The sequence below is a fragment of the Herpailurus yagouaroundi genome, unplaced genomic scaffold (assembly GCF_014898765.1).
Source record: "Herpailurus yagouaroundi ecotype Mexico unplaced genomic scaffold, PumYag 186, whole genome shotgun sequence".
Lineage (NCBI taxonomy): Eukaryota > Metazoa > Chordata > Mammalia > Carnivora > Felidae > Herpailurus > Herpailurus yagouaroundi.
In genome coordinates, this window is record NW_024412417.1 from 5,934,746 (window position 1) to 5,957,893 (window position 23,148).

The window sequence follows — 23,148 nt, forward strand, 5'->3', positions numbered from 1 at the left end:
AAGAGGGTCAAGAAATAAAGCTACTCTTTGGAACAAAAATGTGGATTGAGCATCCGACGCTGGCTCAAGTCCTGATCTCATGGTTGGTGAGTTTGAGCCCCCCATCAGGCAGGCTTCCTGCTGTCAGCACAGAGCTCGCTTCAGATCCTCTGCACCCCTCTCTCTCTCTGCCCTTCCCTGCTTACTCTCTCTCTCTCAAAAATAAATGAACATTTTTTAAAATAAAATTAAATAAATAAATGAATAAAATGTATGACATTATAGTTAGTATCAATTACACATATCACACACTACAGGATAACAGTAATTGCCTAGACAGAGAAGTTTTGACCTCACTATTTTGGAGGTGAATGAATGAGACATTAGCATGATAAAAGGAACGTTCAAAAGGCCCATTTGATAGAGAATATAAGCCCTATCTAATGATGAAGTTTGGTTCGCCAAGAAGAGCCCGGAGGCATGAGACAGAGCCAGGTAATTCAAGATTTGAAGCGTCAGTCTGTTAAAAAGCAAGCCCTCCTCTATGCAACGGCCACCCAAAAGTGGAGGGGATTAAAAGTTTATTTTTTTATTCTCAATCTGAGAACAAATGGTTGATTCGTTGCTGTAAGACATCTTCCTCTCAACTGAATCCTGGTCCCTCCAAAGATCCACTTTAATTGTTAGCAAGAGTGCCACTTGAGAGAATTACAGTAATCTAATCTGGCTGCAGCCAAAGCAGGCAACTTTGCTTCCAAATCCATTGGAGCCAACCAGGATTTCTTTCGTTCTATATTTTGAAAATGATAATAGGTACATTAACTGTATTTAAACTATTCTTTTCAAAGCAAACAAAAGAAAGCTGTAATCCTCCCCCATCCCACCCCACCCCACCCCACCCCACCCCACCCCCCAGCCCCCAGCCATTCGAGCTCTTCATGAGAAAGAGAGGGAAAGAAATGAAAAGCAAAAGACTATTTTGCTAAAATCTGTGAAACCCAGGCTTCGGCTAGTTGTTTTTACTGCCAGAAATCAAATAACTGTGCCCTCCCACCTCTTTACCTCCTCCTGCTCTGGCTCCTGTCCACTGGAAACCATCCGGGATTCACACTTCAGCACTAACAGGGTGGGGAGGGCAAGGGGGAAGAATGCTGCCTGGTTGGCGTCAGAACCAGAACATTCATAAAGGCGCGCATCATCTGCAAGCCAAAGTGCTACTTCTCAGGAATGGCTCCTAAGGGCAGTGCAGAAACAGCAAACAATAAAGAAGCAGCTACCAGCCAGGCAGCAGGTGGAACAGGTGCAGAGAGATGGGCACCCAATGTCAAGGTAAAATCGGTCACTCGGATATTCTTTAAAGAAAGCTAACACACTGTCTGAAAAGGCCCGTGCGGCTCTCCAAGTGAGAAATAGTCCGGGATTGTTATTATTTATCTGGAGCCCCAGGTGCACACTGAGCTCTGTAATAGGTAGCATGTGCCAAAACAAAGAGCAGAGCCCTTGCCCTGAAGAGTTTGCCGTCTAAAGGCACATTTGGGTACAGTTATCCTCCACGAATCGGCAAGGCAGAAAATAAACATAGCACAGACAGACACCGAGGAATAGATCTCTGCTGAATGTGTCAAAGCTTTCTGAAACAGGAGGGCTTTTAAGAGAGTTGTGGTTTTCATTTCATGTTGTATTGGACTTTAAAAAAGAAGGAACAAAAAAGAAGAATCTGCTGTTAGTAAGGATTTAAAAAGATCTTGACAGGCTGGAGCAATCGGCCAAATATAAAAAGATGACTTTAAATAAGATCTACAACGTAATGATCTACATCGGGGCACAAAATAAAAGGACCTTTAAGGAGCGGACTGCTAGTTCATACCACGCACACCGTGTTTGCTGAACTCCCCAAACAGTAAGTTGATCTCAGGGTGAATCGATAAAAAGACTCTCTCGCTCTAGAATGAGAAAGGCGATGCTTTGGCTCAGGGCAGCCTCTGAGCGGGACTGACTCAGTCTTCACATCCCAGAGCAGACGCCTGAGAGCTGTGTGGCAGGGTGCATGAGAGACCAGGCTCTGGACTCATGTTAATAGATTAGAGATCAGCTCTCTACCTGCCTCGAACTTGAGCAAGTTAATTTGCTTCTCCCTGTTACAGTTTCCTCATTTGTTAAGAAAAGGGAAGGGGTGGGGAGCGCCTGGGTGGCTCAGTCTGACCTTGGCTCAGGTCATGATCTCATGGTTCATGGGTTCCGGCCCTGAGCCCTGAGCCCCTCATCAGGCTCTGTGCTGAGAGCTCAGAGCCTGGCGCATGCTTCGGATTCTGCGTCTCCCTCTCTCTCTGCCCCTCCCCTGCTCGTGCTCTAAAAATTGTTTGAAAAAAAGAAAAGGGAGGGGAGAGAGGGAGGGAAAAGCCAACAGAAAAGAAAAAATGCTAAGAACACTTCATTTTATGGGAAAATCACCAGAGTCTCAGCACAGTGTCTGGCAGAGTGAGCTTACTTCAGCGGACCCTCCAACACCCTCCCAGCCTCTCCTTTCCCTCCACAGAAAGCCTGCGTGTTTAACTCAGTCTCCCAGCCCTGTCCCTGAGCTGTGGTTCTAACCCACCTCCCTGCTTCAGAGTGGGAAGCAAGCCTGATGGAGGAGAGGCGTGACACTCCATGAAATGCCCCTGCCCAAGTCTTCCTGGTTCCTACATTCTAGCTTGGTAAAAATTCTCCCGTATTTACATTTCTGCAGGAAAAAAAAAAAAAAAAAACAGAAGCAGGACTTAATGTTTCGCAATTTACATCACTGATTTTCCACGTGCTATTGTGGTTCATGGTTAATTAGTTTCCAACAGTTTCAACATTTCTTTCTCTGTGACTTTGAGACACTAGGGGTGGGAAGTTTATGATGTGGAAGCCTCGTGGCCCACCATTCTGGCCTTTGCCTGGGATGGTGTCCTGCCTTATTCTCACCAGAGCCTCTTCTCTTCCTTCTGGGACCCGAGCCACTGCCATTGATTGGCAGGATCTCCTTGAAAGTTGCCCTGTTCCTCTGCCCCATCCACCTAGTGACACATTTTCCTCCTTTGTTAGGACCCCTCTTGCCCTACCCCCTGCCGGGTCAGGGGTCTGAGATCTCTCCTCTCCCTCAGGCATCGTGCTTCCCAGCAAACAGTCTCCAGGCGGGCCAATCCTGCCAAGACTCCAGGCCAGCCCTGATCTGCCATTAGTAGTCTGCTCCACCAAATCCCAAATTGCCCAACCTCAGCCAGCCAGTGTCCCAAAGCCCCTGCCTCCCACAGCTGACACTTGTCTGATTGAAGGAGGGTCTTGCTCCAGCAAGACATTCCACTGTCCTCTCAGATCTTCAGTCCTGCCACTACCTCCAACATTCTATTGGCTACCACAGCGAGGGGAACACTGGATCAACAGAAAGGTCTCAACTCCAGGTGCTCATGGGGGCCACAAGTGGATTCCGATGTTATGAGAGGTCACTCGTGTTGGCTGAGGACCGCTTGTAATAACATTTTCTGATTGGTATTTGTTATTCTGCCCGATGACTGTGCCATTCCAGCCCGCTCAGAGTCCTAGCATCACTGCCTAGTCATGCATTTCGCACACCATCTTCCTCCTATCTCATTATTGGGTGACTTTTCACTTGGCCTTTCCTGCAGATCAGCCCCTCAGAATATGCCATCTGGAAAAATGAAGAGTGAAAACACTGCTTTAAATTAAAAAGAAAAAAAAAAGTAAAGGGAGAGAAAGAGACTCCTCATCACCCTGAATTAGACCCAAGTTTCCCACTCCATCAGCACCCTCACAGGAGTCAGCAGTCTTCGGAAGCTGTCCCCATTTCTTCTAACTATGGGGTGGGGGGGGGGCGCAGAGAATGAGAGAGAGAGAGACATCCAATGCATTAGATAGATTTGGCTAGATTGATGTCATTGCTCATTAAGAAAACAGGCAATCTGCTTCTCGTTCTCATTGGAGAAAATAAATCTGCACAGAGCCCAGCCAAATAATGTGTAGCAAATGATCAATGTTATCTGAGGGAGAAGATGATTGATCCTTTATTTCTTACACCCTCTCATGCATAATGCATAAAATCCAGGATGTCCTCAGCTTGCCTCAGGACCTAGCAGTGATGTGCTGCATTACCATGCAGAACACTCATTCTGAATTTCTAGTGACAGTCTCCGTATCCCTGAGCAAGTGGGAGCCAGGAATGCTTCAGAATTCAAGAGTCCCTGATAGTGGCATGATGGATTTTTGAATCCCTTCCAGGCCTTTTCACAAACACATGCATGACTCAGGGAAAGGCTCAAAGAATCTCAGGACTCAATACCCCCTAAGGCAAAACAGAATTGGTAATATTGGGTTCTTTCAGAATAATCGGATCAAAGGTTAGAAAAATAGAAATTTTTTGAAGAACCAAAAATGAGGTACGTGGCTAACAAGTAAAACAAACTGTGTTTCATTTTCATTAGAATGATTAGGTTTCAGAGATAAAGGGAATCACTGGTGATTTTGGAGAAAGATGGCTTCTCAGACGTTGTATCTCAAGTTGAGGCTATTTTGTTGCTTTCTCCACACACATTAAATACTGATAGTGGCGACGATGAGCATAACAATAATGGCAGCTAACATGTTTCAACACTTATTTGCCAGGCTTTGAATCAAGCACTGTCCATGTGTTATTTCACGTAATGTAAATTTAGGCTTGGAGAACTTAATTAACTTGTCCAAAGTTTGCAACTAATAACAAACGAATTCCAGAGGCAACACTACTAATCCACACACAAAATGCTACTATGGTGGTTTGGGATCAAAATAGAGGAATCGGGGGTGCCCAAGTGGCTCATTTGGCTAAGCGTCCGACCCTTGCTTTCGGCTCAGGTCACGAACTCATGCTTCATGAGATCGTGCCCCGCGCTGGGCTCTGTGCTGAAAACACAGAGCCTGCTTGGGATTCTCTCTCACTCCCTCTCTCTCTCTCAAAATAAATAAATAAACTTAAAAAAAATAGAGGAATCAGAGTGTCAACGTGTCACTGGCCATCTTTAAGAACTAAGCTTAGGGGCGCCTGGGTGGCTCAGTCCGACTTCAGCTCAGGTCACGATCTCGCGGTCCATGAGTTCGAGCCCCACATTGGGCTCTGGGCTGATGGCTCAGAGCCTGGAGCCTGCTTCCGATTCTGTGTCTCCCTCTCTCTCTGCCCCTCCCCCGTTCATGCTCTGTCTCTCTCTGTCTCAAAAATAAAAACGTTAAAAAAAATTAAAAAAAAAAAGAACTAAGCTGAAAGAAGACTTTGTAAACCCGTAAAAAATTGAAAAGAACTGATGAGTTTTAGCCCTTACTATGAGCCAGCCATTGCACTAGATTCTTTACATATATTTCAGTGATAATAATAATGATTAAAATGATAACCAACTGGGGTAGGCAACATCATCCCCGCGCTGGTTATTAAAGGATTGTTTCTCAGTTTCAAATCGGCCTTCCCTGCTCTGCTCTGCGGCAATGGGGCTGGTGCTCTGCAGCCCACAGTCAGAGCCTGCTGTTCCCCCGCTAGGCTCTGTCACCAGGGGTCATCCGAGAGAGACCACAAGACTGGAGGAGGAAGAAGGATTTGTTCCTTCCTGGCTTATTCCCTGTTGTCCGCATGGCTTAGCAACACTTCTCAGCTCTGGAGGCCACAGCTCACTCCAGCTCACAGAAGTTCTTTCCAAGCCAGCAGCAAGGGTGAGTCAGCATGCAGCTTTTCTTACACTCCTACAACCAGCCTCGTGGATGCTGCCCTCGGGTGACACCAGCCCAGCCAGTGCACCCTCCTCGGAGATCTGCATCCAAGCCCTGCAAGGCCCCTCCTCCAATCTTCTCAGTATTAATATTCCGTCTTCTTCCTCCTGTTTCGCAGCTGAGGGTGGTAGCTTCTTCCCACATCATCACCTCCATGGTACCTAGGCGTTCGTTTTTAACCTTTTCATTTCTCCAACACCCAGTTAGTAATTCTTAATATTAAAAGCTCTCTGTTAATATAATTCATATGGTTGCAGCCTCTTGACTGGAATCCAAGTGATAAATCCCTAAACCAAAGATGAGAGTAAGTTGCTTGCATTCACTACTGAGTGATTAGAGTATTTGGGGTGGAATCCAATCTCAGGTCTATCTGTTTCTCCAATACTCCATGATGACTTCCCACAAGGCAATGGTACCTACTTTGCCTACATCAAATAAAAGGACACACATAGTGGGGCACCTAGGTAGCTCAGTCGGTTAAGAGTCTGACTTTGGCTCAGGTCATGATCTTGTGGTTCATGAGTTCAAACCCCACATCGGGCTCTGTGCTGACAGCTCAGAGCCTAGAGCCTGCTTTGGATTCTGTGTCTCCCTCTCTCTCTGCCCCTCCTCTCCTCACACTCTGTATTTCTTTCTCTTTCTCTCTCTCTCTCAAAACTAAATTAACATTAAAAAATTTTTTTCTAAAGGGGGTGCCTGGACAGCTCAGTCAGTTAAGCTTCCAACTTTGGCTCAGGTCATGATCTCATGGTTCATGAGTTAGAACCCGGCATCGGGCTCTGTGCTTACGGCTCAGAGCCTGGAGCCTGCTTCGGATTCTGTGTCTCCCTCTCTCTCCACCCCTCCCTCATTCGCACTCTGTCTCTCTCTCAAAATTAAGTAAACATTTAAAAAAAATCTCTTTAATAAAAAAAATGTTAAAAGGACACACATGGAAACCATACATCATGCAAATTAAACTAATAAATATCTGGATATGGTGTAAAATGATGAGATTGCATGCATTAAAATTATCAATATTTTTATTGCTAATAATGACTATCATGTATACAAAGTGAGTTCTATTGCACTGAAATGCCTTATTTAATGAGTTAGCCTGCTTCTGTGTTCAAAACAATATGAATCCCTCTTGGTGCCCAAAAAAATGTCATGCAACCCTCTACCTGGTATGACCAGTCATGACACCAGAATTGATTCTAGCTCTGCTAAGAAACTTTGGGCAGAGAACAAGAAATGAGTTATAACTCAATCCATCATCATTCTCATAATAAAAGAAGCACCCAAAACTTCAAAAGATCATGGTAGATTTACACTTGTCAGTATCTAGCAGGACTCTATGATGTAATGGCAGACACCCAGAGACCAAGAGACAGAAGGTTCAAAGGGCATACTGTGTGTACCAAAATGAACAGATATACCTCAGACCCACTAGACTAACAGGGTAATTATTATAGCAATATCTACACTGTGAGACTTAAGAAGGTTGATGAATCCAAAGACTAAGAAAATTGGAAGCTCAGACTCTATCTTGATCAGATGCCAAGAAATCAGAAACCAGTCTCGGAAGGGTACATTAAGTCCTCACCTGAAATTCCAGGACATGATGTGTCATAAGGTAAATTACGTTTATTTGGGTAAATGGGTCTAGAAATATTTACAAGTCTTAAATTAACCCAGCTCCACAGCATGCATACTGAAATGAAAGAAGTCCTTATGCCACTTGAGTTACAAATACACACACACACACACACACACACACACACACACACAATTTCTTTCCCTTTTCTCAGAAAACCTTGCTTTCTTGTTTGCTCTTTTCTCAGAAAAGACTGTCTTTTCTTACTATATTTGCAAATTCACCCAAAGGCCATGTTGCAACGAGCCCATCTAAAACACATGACAAACACTGTCACCTTTCTAGGGAATCCTAACGGAGTCCAAGGAACCACATGGGTCATTTGACCAACCTGGTGGCCAACACTACGGTGTAAGGTGGGGTGGTGCGCCATAAAGAAAAACTGTCGTCCTCCTCTCTTGTAATGCTTCATTCTACACAAGTGCCCTTGGCAGCACGTACCACAATGTCACACAGCCGGTGGATGCCTAATAAATACTGGTTACCTCTGATAACGCTGACAGAACACAAAGGCATTATAATGAATAGTGGGTGATAAAAAAAAATATATAGGTAATGGCTCAGTAGTGGTTGTGTCTTTCAACAGCATTTTGGAACAATGAAGCCTGCTATTATAGTATAGATAGATAACACTAGATGTGAAAACTATAACTCCTTCGTCTGGTGTCACCCAAGGAAAATGGAACTGGATGAGAGCACAAGCTTCCTGTTAGTAGCGTGAAAGAAGGCACTGCTCATTTGGGGGCGGTAATCAAGAACTCGCACTCTGAATTTGGAGACAAGGTCAGGAAACAACCGCCCATTGAAACAGACGGTGGTAAAGGTCAGCATACAAGGGATTAGCATATTCAGTGGTCCTGAGAGTTGGTGTGTAAACGTGTTGCTGCATGGACTTAGAGATCTACCAAGCCCAACAGCTAAAGGCTAGCATGTAGGGAACGAAGGTTATAACCTAATCAACTGTACGTGATAACAAGTATAAAGAAGAGATGTATCAACAGAAGAGAGGTATGTGTGTAAGCAAGAAAAAGAAGGCCAAAGAATGTGAATTTGTCAGGGTTTATCTAACGGTGAAGAGGAGACAGACGTTGTACTGAGAAATAACCATTCCTGTTATTTGAAGACGTACTCAGTTTGGGGGTACAAGAATAATTTTTCCAGTGTTGAGAGGCTGGCATAAGCAACGGCTACTGGGTTAAGGAATAGAAAAGGAGTAGAAGAAGTTAACATAAGTCACATTAAGTCGTTTTAGTGTCATACAGGGTATTAAAGGCAGGCCTTATAATCAATGGGAAATTCACCTTCATAAACAATTTATGTGACTCAGACTCCATGAGGGAGAAGGCACCAGGTAAGTTGAAACTGCACCTGGGCATTTTCAGTGGCACCACCCATCTGATTTAGGAACCCTTGGACATCATAAGGATCGGTAGACAAAATATGAGAAGAGGGATGTGCCGTGTTTATAAAAACGGTCAGAAGCATGCAGATCTCCGTGCTTTCTGGACAGGGCACATGATCTGAATCAGCCCTGTTTCATCAGACTTGTGCAGCTTCTCAGATCAGATAACCTGAGACCATATAATTCCTGCTTGTGACTCCAGATCTGAACTGACTCTAGATCAACTGGACCACCAAGCTGAGAACCAATCCCTTGACACTGATGACCAAATCAAGCCATTGCCCCCGCCCCGCGAAATATGTCTTAAGCAGTCAGCTGCCCTACTCACACCTCTGTACCTGCCATAGCAGCCCTGAGTCTGCCTCCTAACAGACGGAGGGTTGGAATGTGCGTGTTCACCTTATGGCGCGTCATCAAATCATCTGCCTTTTCATGTTTATCCTTAATCTCTGCAATCAAGGCATGCGCAAAACCATGAGAAGGACCACATCCTAAATGTCTTTCTATTATGAACAAACAGTTACTGTTGAATATGCTATATTCCAAACTGCACAAAGAGCTTTACACAGATTATTTCACTTGTCACAACAACTCTGTGAGGTATTATTTTCTTCATTTTACACAGGAAGAAATCAAAATCTGAGAGAGGTGGGTAATTTACCTGTGATTATATTTGTAGTAAGTGACAGGGTTGGACTCAAGTCCAGGCATGCATTCACAACTGCTATGGAAAGATGGTGATGTGCAGTGTCTAAGTAGACAAAAGGATATGCCCTTTGGTTGCTCACTATATTATGTTAAAGTTTTTGGAAAGGTATGGTGCTAGTATAAGGGTAGATGGATTAATAGAAGAGTGAATTCAGAAATAGACCCAGTATGTATCAGAATTATAATCTCATAAAGAAAGCAACTCAAAACAATAATGAAATTATGGAAAATTCAATATGTGATGATGGAGAAGGTAGTTAACCATTTAAGGAGAAAAGGTTAAGTTCCTAACCAGTGCTGTATACTGGAATGTATGCAGCATTTCATATAGATTAAAGATTCAAATAAGAACAAATAAATCATAAAAGCACTAGAAGAAAATATCAATGAGATTGATATAATCTTGGGCTGGAAGTTATACCAAAGATAGAGATCATAATGGGAAGAGATGAATAGATTTTATTACATACAGTTTTTTAAGCTTATTTATTTATTTATTTTGAGAGAGAGAGGGAGAGAGAGAGAGAACACAAGTGGGGAAGGGGCAGAGAGAGAGAGAGAGAGAGAGAGAGAGAGAATCTCAAGTAAGCTCTGCACTGTAAGCATGGAACCTGATGTAGGGCTTGAACCCATGAACTGTGAGATCATGACCTGAGCCAAAACCAAGAGATGGACACTTAACCGACTGAGCCACCCAGGTGCTTCTATTACATATCGATTTTAAAGTTTCTATTTGACCCAAAATGACACTAACAAGGTTTTTAAAAAACTGACACTTGGGGGCCTATGGCAAAGAATTCATAACAAAATAATTTATGTGCTTAATACATATTGAACTCAGGGGTGACTGGGTGGCTCAGTAGGTTAAGCACCCAACTTCAGCTCAGGTCATGATCTCACGGTTTGTGAGTTCAAGCCTTGCATTGGGCTCTGTGCTCACAGCTCAGAGCCTGGAACCTGTTTCAGATGCTGTATCTCCCTCTCTCTCTCTCTCTCTCTCTCTGCCCCTCCCTGGCTCGCACTGTCTCTCTCTCAAAAAAAAGATAAATAAACATAAAAAAAATACATAATGAACTTAAAAATCAATAAGGAAAATATAAACAGCCTAAAAGGGAAAAAAAATGAGCAAAAGTCATGAAAAGGCAAATGGTAAAAGAATTTAAATGTTTACCAGCATATAAAAAATGCTCTATCTTATTAGTAATGAAATAAATGCCAATCAGGACAACAAACTGATAACATTTTTAATTTAGCAGATTAATATAGATTTAAAAAAAAAAAACAAAAACACAAAACCTAATGTTGGCAAGTGTTCGAGAAAACACAGGGATTCTCATATGCTACTGGCAGGAACATAAATTATTTTAACATCTTTAGGTGACAGTTTGGCTGTAGCTATCATTTTTTTCCCAGAAATTCCATTTTCTAACATAATTTGTTAAATGTGTACCAAAAAAAAATTGTAAAGGTATTCATCATAGTTTGTTATAATCGCAGAATAGTGGAAACAAATTAAATGTCTATCTATAAGGAATCAGCTTAATAACTAATGATAAATCCATACAATTGATTACTATGCTTAAGCTTAACATGTTGACATAAAACAAGACTGTGATATTATCAGGTGAAAGCAGCAGATTATTAACAACATGAATGTGGTGATGCATATGGTTATTAATTTAAAAAGTTACAGTGTATGTGGAGGGGGTAGTTTACACACGCATACGAAACAGTACGGAAAAACATACAACTAAGATGTTAACAATCATTACTATTGGATCATGGGATTACAACTCAAAGATATTTTATTTCTCTTTTATTTTTTTCAATTTTTTTTGGTAAAAATATTTTATATTATTTTTAAAAGATAGACAAAAAGTGACAGTACTTGAAAAAAATGAAACTTAACTTCTACAATTCTTTTTCTTAGAGCTCTTCTTATGCTAATACGTGATTTGCTTGCCCACCAAAGTGCAACAAGTGTCTAATCATTGGAAAGGATCAAGCCCTGCACTTGGACAACTGGGGAGCCTATGTCACCTGCTAGACCAAGAGTAGAATCAGGCTTCTGTGGATCAGTTTATTGTTAGCAGGAGTTTTGAGATGCTGTCCTGAGAGATCAAGTGAACTCCCTCTTGTTCTCTGCTCATGAAAACTCTATAATGGGCAAAGTATTTGATTCATCTTCTCACATTTTCCATTTGTTTCCAAATTGCTGATTGGCAGGTGGATTAGCACTGAGTATTGAATTGCTCAAGAAAAGTCAAAGACTGAACTCTTAGGACGATTCTTATGCCATAAGTGTCTTAAATTTGGAAGACAAAGGAAAAATTAAAACCTTTTGTGACCCTCTAATCTGACACCTTCCACCCTCCCTGTTTATCCTTACACATATCAATATATATCCACAGATATATATCATTCTCACCTCTCAGAGGGCTCAGCCAGAAAAGCTGGAGCTGTCAAAGAGAATCCTCTTTGGGGTGTACCACGTGTCCCCACTTGAGCAATTACAGCCTTGTGTTCATCCAGGCTGGACAGGCTGACCTGTCTCTTAAGTTCTTTATTAAACAACATCTGTACTTCACCTCCTATTGTGGCGAGGTAAGAGATAGATTCTCATGCAGCCTGATAACATCTGTTTTATCATTCCTTGTACAATCTACAAGAACACCAAGGAAAAACTCCCAACTGTGAAGTAAGGATGATTGCAAACACCCTGAACACCAGATTAAAAGCAAGAAAATTGCACCAGACCTCAGAGAGATTTTTTTTTCTATGCTTCACACAGAGGCCCCCCACCATCACTGACTTCTGGATTAAATTGTTAAAGTTTAATGAATTATTACCATGTTTCTGTGGAAAACTATAACCTAGGACTTTGTTTTTAACTAAAACCTCGATGTACTGGCTGGCAATATCTCACCAATGCTGAGTTTTAAAAAAGAGTACATCTTTCACATAGAAACACCCCCCCCAACCCTAATCATTACATTCCTCAGGCATATTTCACTCAGATTCCAGACAAGTAACATTACAATTCATCCTCATATCAGCAATTGTTACATCAAAAAGAAAAGACAGAGATATAGCTAAATGAATTGCACGGAGAAAGCCAGATAGTAATAAGAGACAGCTTTCATTTGCACATTTATATTGCTCAGGAATCTACTGCAGGGTAAAGAAATAAAATCAGAAAAATTATTTACCCATATTTTTTCATTTGTTAGAAAACTTCCGTTTTAAAACAGGTAAGGCATAAATAGGGTGACTGGAGAAGACTAGATGGTGAATTATTCATTCTAGTGGGGCATTCCAGGTCACAAGACAGGAGACTTCTTATAATCTTAGACATAATAGAGATCGAGGATGACAGAGCTCTGTTAAATCAACTCATACTTCATTCAATTCTTCAGAACGCAGCACTGATAAGACACTGGTAGACCCAGGAGAGAAACATCTGAGATGAATTGTCAGGTATCAGAGAAAAGCAGGTCAGAATGCAAGCCTGTTTTTTAAAGCGATTTGTCCAGAAGACCAGACAAAGGGAAAATATTGTGGAATAGTCCTTCACTTCCCCTGATTCCATGCCACCATTATTAAAATGACTGTAATAATAGACCAATCAGCATATTTTTAAGGTGGGGGGAGAAGGAAAAAAAATCGAGCCCATGACCGTTTTTTTTTTTTAACATTTTAAATGATCATAAAAATATTATGTATTCCCAGAGGCAATTTTTTAAAATATGGAAAAACAAAATAAAGAAATGATCTCTTTTCTTACTACTCAGAAATAGAAAAAATCATTAAGACTTCGTAAAAATATCTTTGGTCTATTTCATGTGAAGATGTGTGTATTTGATAGTAATGATAATCTAAAGCATATATATTTTCCCCAAAACTGGATCTGTATCTATGTCTATCTATCTCTATCTATCTATATAGAGAGATAGATAGGCGTAGATATATAGATATATAGATATTTCTCCTCAAAACTGGATCTATATTATAAATAGGCTTTATAACCTGCACTTTTTTTCACTGAACATTCTTAAGTATTTTAATTACAATGTCATAATGTGCTAATTTATCATCACTATTAAAAATGACGTAAGGCACCAATGTGCATATTATATAAAGGCTTAAAAAAAACCTTGATATAGGAACAAGCAATTTCCCAACATATGAACATGTATACCAAATCCTAGTTTTGCAATATCCACTGCGGTATCATTAATTATCTAGAAAAAGAAGACAAGTTACATAATCTGTAAATTTCAGTTTCCTTACCTATAAAATGCCATCATATAGTTGCAGATTCCTATTCTTCATAACTCAGTCCTGGAATTAGTTATAGAAGCAAAAATATCAGTTTAAAGGGGGAGTCCTAAAATGATACAAACAAACCTTAAACATTTTACAGTAACTTAACATATATAAATGAACACTCATCAAGCCTATGAAATAGTGTAAAAGCCTTTTATTTCCTTTCTTGCACAAACCACACCCATAATGTATCTATAATTTCCAGTTTTACTTTCTTTAACAAGAAACAGAGCATGCAGACACTTGTAAAGTAGTCTAAGTGCAAAATCTTTCCAGATTTTCTCCTCATACTAAATTAAACAGTAATTTGTTTACTGAATTCCTTTATTAAGACTTTTTTTATATGAAATTTATTGTCAAATTGGTTTCCATACAACATCCAGTGCTCATCCCAACAGGTGCCCTCCGCAATACCCATCACCCACCCTCCCCTCCCTCCTACCCCCCATCAACCTTCAGTTTATTCTTAGTTTTTAAAAGCCTCTTATAGTTTGGCTCCCTCCCTCTCTAACTTTTTTTTTCCTTCCCTTCCCCTCTCCAATGGTCTTCTGTTATGTTTCTCAGGATCCACCTAAGAGTGAAAACATATGGTATCTGTCATTCCCTGTATGATTTATTTCACTTAGCATAACACTCTCCAGCTCCATCCACGTTGCTACAAAGGGCCATATTTCATTCTTTCTCATTGCCACGTAGTACTCCATTGTATATATAAACCACAATTTCTTTATCCATTCATCAGTCAATGGACATTTAGGCTCTTTCCATAATTTGGCTATTTTTGAAATAAACAATAGGGGTACAATAAATAAAACTTGGGGTACAAATGCCCCTACACATCAGCACTCCTGTATACCTAGGGGAAATTCCTAGCACTTTCTAAACATTCAAGTTCGTTTTCTTAAAAACAGTATCTTTCTTTCCCACCTATATATTATCACTTTACATGACATTTAATCAATTTACATTAATTTCAACCATAAAAGGTTTGGGAACAAAGCTCAAGTGGTCCTTCTGAGTACATTCCTCCACCAAAAGTGCACTACAGTGTTCAGCGCACTAAAGAATAACCTACTGGCCTTGAGCAGCCACTATGTCAGGAAGACCAGTCAACACGTGGTAGAGGGAGGGAAAGCCTCCAATAAGACAGACATGGAGAAAGTGCATAGGGGTTGCTATAAACATCAAAAGAGGCAATGTACACAAAATATTTAGCAGGGTGTGTGGCACTTAATTAGCTTTTGATATGCATTCGCTTAAAAGAAAAGAAAGAGAGGGAATAAGAAAATAACAGCATCCCCTTCTGCCCTTCACTCATCATCACTGAAATGTAGTCAAGGCTCAATGAAGAGCAAGCAAAGAGAACCTCAGTGTTAAGGATTTGTCAGGCTAGTCCTAACAAGACTCGAAGATGAGGATCTGGCATACATCAGATGCAGCAAACCAAAAGTACTTTCCAGAACACAAGTTGTCTGGCTCCGATGGTAAGTTATCATTGGATATGCTAGATCCCAGAGTCACATGAAGCCATATGAACTCCCAGGCCAGAAATATGTTGGATCAAACAAGCTGATTATCAGGAAACAAAGACACTGACTGGGAGCATTAACTATTAGACTACCCTTTTCAGCCCAAACTATCTACTTCATCATCTCTGGGATGTTTCATGTTTATATCTGTAAATGGCTGCTTAGTGTCTTTATTTCTCATGTCAGCCACTACCAGGAAAAGAAGCACCTGTGAAAATTTAACTTAAAAGAAATTAAAAAACTGCATTATCCTGACTTTAATCAATTTTTATCATCATCCTTCTCTATCTTAAGAAATTCCTTTCTTGCCACCAGCCTAAGCAGAGCTGTTTTCTATTCAGTTTTCCCTAAAGCAAAGAGGATGATAGCTAACAAAGGGTTTCAACGAGCTGCATTTTGAGAACATAGGAAAACACAGTGCAAGAGTAAGTGAAAACTTAATTGTCTACAAGACATAGGATTAACAGAGCTGACACTAACAATCAGTAGATGAAGTGTCAACAATGTAAATAAATAAGAACAGAATGATAAATGCAGTCAAAATCTTTGAGAGCTAGAGAGGTTGTGAATTTCTCCTGTGGACAATGGATGTTGAAAAGACTGCAGATGAATAGAAGTTAGAGGAGTCCTAGGACCAGAGTTGTAGATGATAAGTAAGGAATGTCCTCAAAGAACTGTTGCTGAAGTTTTCATGTGAAATGCCTATGAGGCAGCAGAAAAAAGAATGAGAAAAGAGAAGTTTCCTTACATGACAATTTGGAGCAAAAACTGGGTTCCAGGCCATATTTGGGTCATGTCAAGTTAGTTCAGCCTTCTTATGATCACAGTTCCCTTTAATAATCTGTGACAAAGCTACAGACCTCAAAATAGTTTTGCAATGTCTAATAAAACTATATGTGCTTACCATGTGACCCAGCAATTGCACTGTTGGGCACTTATCCCAAAGACATGAAGACCTGTTCACACAAAAACCTGTACACTAATGTTCATAGCAGTTTCACTCACAATAGCCAAGCACTGTGAACAACTAAAATGTTTTCAGTGGGCACATCTATAAACAAGCCTACTGTACCACATATTGCTTAACAATAAAAGGAAGTGAATTACAGATACACTCAACAACTTGGATAAATCTCCAGGGACTTAGGCTGAGTGGAAAAAAAAATAATAAAGCAAACCTCTAAAGACTACAGATTTGATGGCTCCCTTTATGTAACATTCTTGAAATAACAAAATTGTAGAGCCAAGGAACAGGTAAGTGGTTGACAGGGATTAGGGATAGTAGGGACAGAGGTGGATGTGATTATAAAGGGAATAGTAGGAGGGACATGATTGTGGACAGTTCTGTACCTTCATTGTGGCAGTGGTTACATGAGTAGTACATAACACAACTGCATAGAACCCCCCCACCCCCCCCCCCACCACACACACACACACAGGTATATGTAAAACTGGAGAAATGTCAATAAGCCCTGTAGACCTCAGGTCCTGGTTTTGATACTGTGATATAATCAGGCATTATATTACCATTGGTCCCAAAACACAGGACCTCTCTATACATGTTCTGCATCTTCCTGTGAATCTATAATTATATCAAAATGAAGGTTTTTCAAAAAAGGTTGGTCTATATGTACTGATATGGAAATATAACTTTGTATTATTAGAATCAGCTGTCAAATAGAATTGTGGTGTGATCCTCTTATCAGGAAAGAGACTGAAGATATAAAGAGTGAAAAGTGGAAAAAAACAAATTCTAGGTTTTTGCTTGAGCTGCTTCTGTGCTGGTTGAACTTTTTTACTTGATATTTTGTACAGTTTGAATTTTCTCACAGTGTGAACATACTACTTTTATTATTTAAAAGGAAAATAAGAATAATATAAATTATTTTTTTAATCTATGGACCTTCTCCCCCCCAAAATTCATGTACAATTATGTACACAATTTTAGCAATCCCAAAGACCCTGAAGCCCATCCATGGATCTTCTAAAGGGTATGTGTGCCCCTGACTAGGCACCCCCACTTTAAAAAAATTGATGCCTGCAGACTTGGAGAGAAGTAGGATCAGGGGACCTATTAAATATATTCTGTAATCACCCTGGGCTCCATTTGCTATGATGCCCAGCCACCCTCAAGTGGGAAATAAAGATTCATTTCTTTGTTTCTTTGGAAGTGACTACATGTGGAACTCTGAATTGCAACTTCAGGAACCACACCAAGGGTGATCATAACAAACATGGAGGAATAAATTAACATATAAATAACTTATTACTAAGAGTACTTAGAACAACATGAGGAAATAGAATGGTTCTTTGAGCATTTGTTTACTAGCCATATTCCAGGCAATATGCTAGGCACTGGAAATAAGGCAGTGAGAAAAACAGGCTTGTTTTCCACCTAGAAACTACTGGGTGCCTAGAGGCATGGGAATGTTCTTGGCCTGCTTAATGCAAGACATCCCATCTTGTTGAAAATCTTCGGTATATAAAAGGCAGAGGGGAGAATAGGTGAATTAGAAGATAAAATTATGGAAAAAGAGGAAGCTGAGAAAGAGATAAAAAACCCAGGAGTTACGAGGGGAGAATTAGAGAACTAAGTGATGCAGTCAAACGGAACAATATCCATATCATGGGAATGTCAGAAGAAGAGAGAAAGGGGCTGAAGATGTACTTGAACAAACCATAGCCGAGAACTTCCGTGATCTGGGCAAGGAAACAGGCATTGAAATCGAAGAGGCACAGAGAACTCCCTTCAGACATAACTTGAATCAATCTTCTGCATGACATATCATAGTGAAACTTGCAAAATACAAGGATAGAGAATTCTGAAAGCAGCTAGGGATAAACGGGCCTTAACATACAAAAGTAGACACATAAGGGTAGTAGCAGACCTATCTACTGAAACTCGGCAGGCCAGAATGGAATGGCAGGAAATCTTCAATGTGACGAACAGAAAAAATATGCAGCCGAGAATCCTTTATCCAGCAAGTCTGTCATTCAGAATAGAAGGAGAGATAAAGCTTTTCCCAAACAAACAAAAACTGAAAGAATTCATCTCCACTAAACCAGCCCTACAAGAGATTCTAAGGGGAACTCTGAGTGAAATGTTGCAAGGACCACAAAGCACCAGAGACACCACTATAAGCATTAAACCTACAGATAACATAATGACTCTAAATCCATATCTTTCAATAATAGCACTGAATGTAAGTGGACTAAATGCTCCAACCAAAAGACATAGGGTATCAGAATAGATAAAAAACAAAACAAAACAAGACCCATCTATTTGCTGTCTACAAGAGACTCATTTTAGACCTGAGGACACCTTCAGATTGAAAGTGAGGGGATGGAGAACCATCTATCATGCTACTGGAAGTCAAAAGAAAGCTGGAGTAGCCATACTGATATCAGACACTCTAGACTTTAAATTAAAGGCTGTAACATGAGATGAAGAAGGGCATTATATAATAATTACAGGGTCTATCCATCAGGAAGAGCTAACAATTATAAATGTGTATGCACCAAATTCAAAAGCACGCAAATATATAAAACAATTAATCACAAACATAAGCAACCTTATTGATAAGAATGTGGTAACTGCAGGGAAAATCTTCAGTATATAAACAATGTGTATAATTGATATATAAGGATTATGGAACCAGAGTGGAAATGTTTTATAACCATCCTAAAAGAAATATAATACATAAATATATAAAGAAATATCAGATATATAGAAATAGAGATATAGAGAGATAATGATAGATAGATAGATAGATAGATAATCAAATACCTATGTTCATCCAGAACCCTTTCAGACAACCACTAGTTTCAATCTTTGACTCAAACATGGTAAAAAAAAAAAAAAAAAAAAAAAAAAAAGCTAAATGATTCCATAATCCAAACAAATAATCTTATGTTTAAAAAAAATTAAAAAGAAAGCTCGGTGGAGAATTGTAATAGTACCTTAACAAGAATAGGACTGATAGAAAGACACATGATATATTAAAAAATTTGAAGTTGAAAAGTAGTATAGAATACATGTGGCTAATAACCTAATAACACATTCTGTAGCCAGACCACCTGGGTTGGAATCCCAAATCTGCCACCTAACAGCTCTATGTCCAAGGGAATTACTCACTCTCTGTGCCTCAGCTTCTTCATCTATAGAATGGACACATGACATAGTTGAATGAATTAGAGTTCTATAAATGCATTTGTCAAATAAACTTTATAGCAAACATTTATTGGAGTGAAACCAAATGTTATAGGTATTCACAGAAAAATATTCATAGGAAAAGAGTTATTCAATGAGTAGGAGTTCACCAGGTGGTATTAGGGAGACATGCTCCTCCAGACAGAATCCAGGCAAGGCCAAGGCAGGAAAGTGAGAGAAGGTTTGGAAAAAGCAGTCCTGTAGAAGTGTGACAAGAAGACAGAGGTTGAGGGCTGGGGGTGCCTGGCTGACTCAATCGGTGTAGCATGTGACTCTTGATCTCGGGGTCATGAGTTCAAGCCACATTGATCTCTACACCACATTGGGTGTAGAGATTACTTAAAAATAAAATCCTAAAAAAAAAAGAAGAAGAAGACAGAGACTGGCCTGAAGGGGCAGATTAGAGGCTCAGCAAAAAGAGACTTGGCCTGCCAACTAAGGATTTGGGTTTTACTTGATAAGTAATGCTAAACCCTTGAAGGATTTTGAAAAAAAAAAAAGAAACCTGATGGGTACTATGCTTTAGGAAAATCAACTTGTCCCGTGGTTTAGATGAGTAGATGGGAAAACCAGTTATAAAACCATTATACTATAAATGGTTATACACCCGGAGAAGTATAAGCAAGGCCAAAGCAGAATGATGACAGTGAAGAGGAATAAGAAACAGAATGAAAAATAACTAAGCAGAGAGACAGAGAGATTGGAAAAATGGCTGGGCCAGCAAAAGAAATAGAAAACTATGAAAATAGCTCTGAGAAATTACTATGTGCCAGACATGCTAGGCAATTTCCCATAAGTTTTCACAAGTAATATGCCAAACAATCAAATGAAAATAACCAAGGAAACTGGTAAAACTATCCCTTTGTTTACCCATAAGAAACTGATGCTCGGAAACGTTCGACTTTTTTTGCCTAGGTCATGAGGCCCATGAGTAGCAGAATCAAGATTTGAACCCAAAGCTTCCTGACCCCAGGCCAGATTTCATGCTGTCTCCATTAATCCATGCTAGTGCTGGGGGGAAGGGTGGGGGGGGGGTGGGAACTTCAACTCCGTTTTGGCTACATTGCTGGGCCTCTGGACGAATTTTTTCAGCAAGCAACTAAAAAGACATGGGCAAGTCTCGAGGTGGGAGGGGGCGGACATCAGGGTTGGAGAATGGAATTCAGAAGCCTCACAGAGGTTTTGTAAGGATTAGTGAAGTCACTGAAGTGAATAATCAATAACAGATCATTTATAATTATTAGCTTGCATGTTCATGTGCTGGGATGTAATCATGTTTGTCTGAAGAGCCAACACAGCAGTTTTAAAGGGATTCACAAACAGAAGAAAGCTGCTGTTCTCTCCAGTAAGCAATATTTTAGTGGCAAAACACCCTGTGAATGGTTTGTGAGTACAAAGCAGCAAGCATGTGAATAGCTTTTTACAATGTCACGTTCTCTCCTTCCACTTGGGAAGGAAGCACAATGCTACCATAAGCAGATACTAACAGCACAGATGCTGGCGCTGATGTGAGCATAAATGCTGTCCCACACCAAAAAAAAAAAAGAAAAAGAAAAGAAAAAAATTCCCCAAGTACCATCCCTGCATAAATCTTATATTTTTATGAATCACTGCCATTACGGCAAACGCACACTGCAAATTTGTGTCTTAGGATGTGAATGGATCTTTCTTGATACTTTAGCTTATCTCAGACTCCTCATAATTTATACTTGTCCGTGTATCATATCCAAACAGGGCTTTGCTTCCTAGGTTGCTTGAGTCGCAGCCTGTACCCTGTACGACTGAAGTGCAAAAATAGAGTTTAATTGTAATCCAGAGGAGCGAAATCTTTCTGATGCCTCTGTTGCCATGTTGTAAACATCCGACTACGGATTCAACGTTAATTTTTCCATTTCTTATCAACAGCAGTTTTCCAGAGCCAACAAATATATTCTACCATTCAATTTTATGCTTTGTAAAAGGTGACCTATACTTTCTTTTCAAATGCAATTCCTTTAATGAAAATATTGTAATGTCAGTCCATGCAAAGCAAATGCATATTAATATGCGTTTACATCTGTCTCATATTAATATTCATGCCTGAATCCACATCCCTACACAAAGCCAATTTTCTGACCATCTGTGTGATGGCTGGTGGATGCAATGAATAAATTTTATTTGTGAGGGGAGTGATAAATCATGTATCTTCAGTTTTTCACCCACAATCTTTCCTCTTAGGTGCAAAAATGTTTTCATCGTGGTTTGGAATATTTAAGTAAACGAAACGGATTAACCCTTTAATATTCCTACAGTTACTGACAATTTTATAAAGGCCATGAAAATGCAATCTCAACACCTCCCACCAAAAATCAGGAGAAGGGACTATGGATTTACGTGGTTGGATTTGACATCTCTGGCTCTGATGTGAGTTCAGGATCTTACAATAAATTTCTGTGGTGTTTAAAATGCACTGTAGCTGTTTTTGAAAAGCTTCACAGATGAAGATAAGGCCTTTGCAAAAGGGTGCATTCCTGAAGAAAGTCCTTACAACCATCATGTATCTTAAAAGTCATATGGGGGCGCCTGGGTGGCGCAGTCGGTTGAGCGTCCAACTTCAGCCAGGTCACGATCTCGCAGTCCGTGGGTTCGAGCCCCGCGTCAGGCTCTGGGCTGATGGCTCAGAGCCTGGAGCCTGTTTCCGATTCTGTGTCTCCCTCTCTCTCTGCCCCTCCCCCGTTCATGCTCTGTCTCTCTCTGTCCCAAAAATAAATAAACGTTTGAAAAAAAAAAGAAAAAATAATTTTTGTACAATTCAGTGGTGAATAGTGAAGGCTAACATATGCTTGGTGTTGCAAATCCCTAGGGTACTCAACTTTTCTCCAAACATAAATTTTGAATGTTTTTAGTGGAGAAATAAAACTTAAGAGATATTATCCTCCATTATCTTCTTCCATTATCACCTATTCTTGATCCTATTGAACACGATGTTCATTGGATGCCATACTTCCTACTTTTATTACTAAACTTGTGGACTCACCTTCATAGTAAAACTTTTAATTACAAATATCAATGATCCACAAATTAAATAGACCTATCTTTTGTCCTCACATATGTATGGCAGGCATCATTTACTAGCTTCAATTGCTAGTGAAGAACTTTAATTAGTAGAAAAAAGTCTAACTTTTGAGTATGTTTTACTGCTTCGAGGAATGTTACCCATATTGACACCATTCTTCCCATGAAAATAACTCAAGCATTTCATAGGAAAGTAGAGGTACAAGAAACTATCAACCACCAGTGTTTATTCTGATGTTCATTTTTATTTTAAATACCTAATATAAAAAGCAGAACATTTTCCTCTACTATGTCAGTATAGTGAGGCATCACACACATGACCAGCACTGGGCCAGTCACTGAATAGACTCTTATATCAAGCTCTAAATGAAGTCTTACGCTCCTCAGGTTTTCAATCAGCTGCTACCTAGCTAGGGGAAGTTAAGTAGATACACTTGGTGGTCTTCTGCTCTCATAGTAAAACTAGAACTCAGTCAAACTCAGTGGTTATTTCCTTTAAAACTTCACTTATTTTTTGTGCTTTTCACTTTTT

At 40.0% G+C, this 23,148-nt stretch overlaps 1 long non-coding RNA gene across 1 annotated transcript in view; it reads right to left on the minus strand.

Annotated features, from left to right (window-relative positions):
* LOC121042699 (uncharacterized) overlaps window positions 1-23,148 on the minus strand; it is a 406,759-nt gene that overhangs the window by 325,982 nt on the left and 57,629 nt on the right. The window contains exon 2 of the long non-coding RNA XR_005796392.1: window positions 13,788-13,838. This is a non-coding gene — a long non-coding RNA (uncharacterized LOC121042699). The remainder of the gene's footprint in view (window positions 1-13,787; window positions 13,839-23,148) is intronic.